The sequence below is a fragment of the Humulus lupulus genome, chromosome 3 (genome assembly GCF_963169125.1).
Source record: "Humulus lupulus chromosome 3, drHumLupu1.1, whole genome shotgun sequence".
NCBI lineage: Eukaryota > Viridiplantae > Streptophyta > Magnoliopsida > Rosales > Cannabaceae > Humulus > Humulus lupulus.
Window position 1 is genome coordinate 118,903,018 of NC_084795.1, and position 4,322 is coordinate 118,907,339.

The following is a 4,322-nucleotide window of genomic DNA, read 5'->3' on the forward strand; positions in this document are numbered from 1 at the left end:
GTGATATTTTGAAGAGTTTTGTGAGCCATTCTATACCCCAAACCGACCACACCTCTCTTCCCATTCACTCTCATCTGATTTTTGAGGACTCTCTCAAGTGTTCCCTCCATTTTCAACCCCAAGAACACCAAGGAAACTTGGAAGCTAAGTCTTGGTCTAGGAAGGGTTTTCCCTATGGTGAAGTTTCATTAATCTAGACTTTTGTAAAGTTTTAATCATAGAGTTTCAAATAGATAATTAACTATGTTGTTGGGAGAAGTTGGTTAGAGTTTTTGAAAGGTTTTGAAGGAGCCAAAGCTAATAGGAAGGTCCAAACCTTAAGCAAGAACAACAAGAGGTAAAAAGTTTACTTTTGATGATTTTTGTTGTAGGGTTTTTAGTTTTAAGCATTATTTTGTATATTTAATGCTTAAAATTTCTTATTGGTGATGTAATAAGGTTATGGTAGCTGTTTTATAATTTTTATGATGCTTGTGTATTGATTTTTGAAAATAGGAACCAAAACCCCCAAGGGTTTTGTAGGAAACCCTAAAACAAAACATGTTTTGAGCTGTGATTTCCAAGGGGTCAAGCAGCCACTGTATATTAATTTTGTAAAATTAAATTATACTGTGATGTTGTTTAGATTGAGTACATAAGATTTAGATTTTGAAATACTCAAAAAATGTTTAGAAATGAGTAAGTTATGCTATTTAAAAATTTAGGTAAAAAACTGATTTTTCGTATTCTTATTTTTGAAACCAAGTTTGGATAGCCACTGTATAGGGAAAATGAACCCAGTTTTTTCTAAAATTTTGTGGACATATTTCTGGCATAACCTAGTATTTCACTGTAAAATTTGGTAAGAAAATATTGAACGGTTTGAAAGTTATTAACTATCAAAGTTTGGAAAAAATAATGACTTGAAAATAAGGTCATTTTTACCTCATTGTTGGAAAATTATTTCACCAATCAAAAATGCTCATTTTGACCTAACATTTTACAAATACCTAAATGGCATACCAAAGATGGAATTGGAAAATTTTGGTAATAATTGGGTAAGTAAATTTCAAGATATGAACTAACGAAGTATGTAGTTAAAAATGTGAAAAATAAGATTTTCACACTTAGTGTAAAAATGAGATTTTGGAACATAAGGTAAAAAGTAAAATTTTGCTTATTTCAAGATGTAAACTTGGTAAGTCTTGAAAACATATTTTCACTAAAATTACCACTTTGAGTTTAGTGTGAATTATGTTTATTAAAGGATTTTTATTCATTTTGAAAATAGGAGATTTAATTTATTAATAGTTAATAAATTAAAAGAGGGTTTAAAACCCTATATTTTGATAAAATAATTAAGTGAATTATTTTTCTAGTAAGTAAAATTGATTAATTGATTTTGGAAAAATTAACTAGTCAAGAAGAGAAACTTTTAACGGTTTTCCTAATTAAGACAAATTAGGAAATTTTCTTAAAAAGATTTTTACAGATTAAAGCCTTAAGAAAAATAAAAGGGAAAGTAAGAGTTTATTTTCTTTAAAAAATAATTAAGGAATTTATTAGTATTTTCTGGATATAATACCGGCTATAATCTTACATATTTTAACCGACTTGTTGAAAGTTCGGGTTAATAGCGATACCTTGAAAGAATAAGATTTTTAGCGGATTGTGAGAAAAAACCATTGTGATACCCGAGCCTAGGTATCAAGACCTTAGGATAGGTCTCCCCAAAGCTTAGAGTGTAGTCTCAAATATTTTTGTATGAATTTCCTTAATGGGTTTAAAAACCAAATAAGGATAATAAATCCTTACAAATGATTTTGAAAATGACCAAACTGACCAAAATAATAATGATGAATTATGTGTCATAATTAATCCAAGTATATTGTATGGACAACTACAGTATTGGCTAAGCGTAACTGGACTGAACGTTGGAGGGTGAAAACCTGTTGAGCGCTAAGGACTCCAAGTAAGTCAACTTATATTGTATGGCTACAACATGAAATGATTATTGTCTTGTATGTTAGTATAGGGATACATGCACATATATAGACTGTCGTAGAAAGTTGCTTAGAGACGTTAGTCTAGTGAGTACTGATTTAGAAAATATGAACGATAGATATCTGTCATATCCTAGACGGCTGATCCCCGTCGCACTACTTGATTTTATTATGTCTGGCTCATTACCGCGACGAGTGGTCAAGAGGTGAGGATAAGCTGGTTAAACCTAGGGGCGCAAAAATAAATGGGACCTAGGGGCCCTCATGCTTACTTAATTAGTGAATGGTTATAACCCAAGCAAGTGCTCTGATAAGTTATTCCCGAATAGCAGCCGTGAATATTGGCCATTCAATGAGAGTGCCTAGAGATACTAGGGGTTGCCAGATTGAGTGAGGCTGAATACCCTAGGGGCAACTGCTCACCAGCACCACTGATTAGCATAGAAGTCTCTGTAAAACCGTGTAAATTCGATTTCACTCTTAGATAAGTAGTGATGCCCTAGGTAACGCGATAGTTACCCTTGATGGAGATATTTATTGGCTAGATCTTAGTGTTGAGACTCGGTTCTCTCTTACATATTAGCAATTATGTTGGAGGGTGTGTTACGCCTGAATTGTTGGAAATTGTCGAGCGTTGGTCTCGAATTATATTGTGATATGATATATCTGCTTGCTTTGGGATTTTCTAAGTGCAGGGATATATTTGTTGATAAGATATAGTTGTGATATAATATATCTGCTTGCTCTGGGATTTTCTGAGTGCAGGGATATATTTGTTGATAAGATATAGTTGGGAAATAATATATCTGCTTGCTCTGGGATTTTCTGAGTGCAGGGATATAATTGTTGATAAGAATTAGTTGCGATATAATATATCTGATTGTTCTGGGATTTTCTAAGTGCGGGATTTTATCTGTTTATAGGAAATAATTTATCATTGGTTATCAAGCATGACCATAAGTTTGCCAGGACGCTTTGCGTTCTTGAAATTGATTGTGTAGGGTCCGAATGGATCCGGAACCCTAATTCTCTACATGCATTTGTTTGAAAGTTGAACTTACTAAGCATTTTTGCTTACCTAGCTGTTTCATGTTGTAGGTAAGAGCAAGGGCAAGGTAGAGTAGTGAGTGCTGGAGTCTACCTTGCAAATGTACATGTTGACCGACCTTTTGGGAAGCCGTTTTATTTTTGGAAGATGTTGTGTAATTTTCCTAAACTAGGCTCACTCTAATCTTTATAAAATATGTTTGTAAATAAATGTTAAGTATGGCCATACGACTTTTTAAAAAGTTTTTTTTATACGGGTTTTTGAGGCCTTTTGTTAAATGAAAACATTTATATTTCCGCATTATCGAGTCTTGAAAATCTGGGTCGTTACACAGTTTCTCGCCATGGGGTGCACCAGTTCTCTTCATGAAGAAGAAAGATGGTTATCTAAGGATGTGTTTCGATTATAGAGAACTGAACAAGTTGACTATCAAGAACATGTATCCTCTACCAAGGATTGATGATCTGTTTGATCAGTTGCAAGGTAGGACAATATTCTCCAAGATAGATCTTCGATCTAGTTATCACCAGTTGAGGATCAGGGAGGAGGATATACGGGAGACAGATTTTCGCACCAGGTACGGCATTATGAGTTTTTGGTGATGTCATTTGGATTGACTAATGCCCCTGCAGCATTTATGGATCTGATGAACAGGGTGATCAAGGATTACCTAGAACGGTTTGTGATCGTCTTTATCGACGATATACTGATATACTCACAATCAGAGACAGATTACGAGCAACACCTCAAATTGGTATTATAGGGGTTGAGAGAACACAGGTTGTATGCGAAATTCAAGAAATGCCCCAAACATTGTCAGCACATAAACACCATCAAAACCCAAGCTCATCTCACTCAAAAACCTCCACCAAATCTCTAATTCAAATCAAAACTCAAGAAACTAAAGGAAACCAAAAATCAGAAATTCAAAGCTTAAATTACCTCTGATTAGGTTGTTTTTCAGCTAATTCCTCCGACTATCATGCTTCTAATCTTTCCTAGAATCGTTATGACTCTAGCCTTGCTTGAATCTGAGCCTAAAACTCGAGTTTCCTTCGAAAATGCAAACGAGCGTCAAGTGAAAGAACGGGAGAGAGAACGAGACTGTTTTCTGAGTTTTATAGTTCTGAGAGGATACTTCGAGTTTAAGTACCCTCACGAAGCGCAGCAAACCATGACTTAATTGTGAAACGAATGAATTCCACAAAAGTAATGACTAGGAAGGTTCTTGTGTCTCTAGTTTTGTTGTTGAAACTTTCAGCGTAGTTGCTTGTCATTAGATTGTATCGATT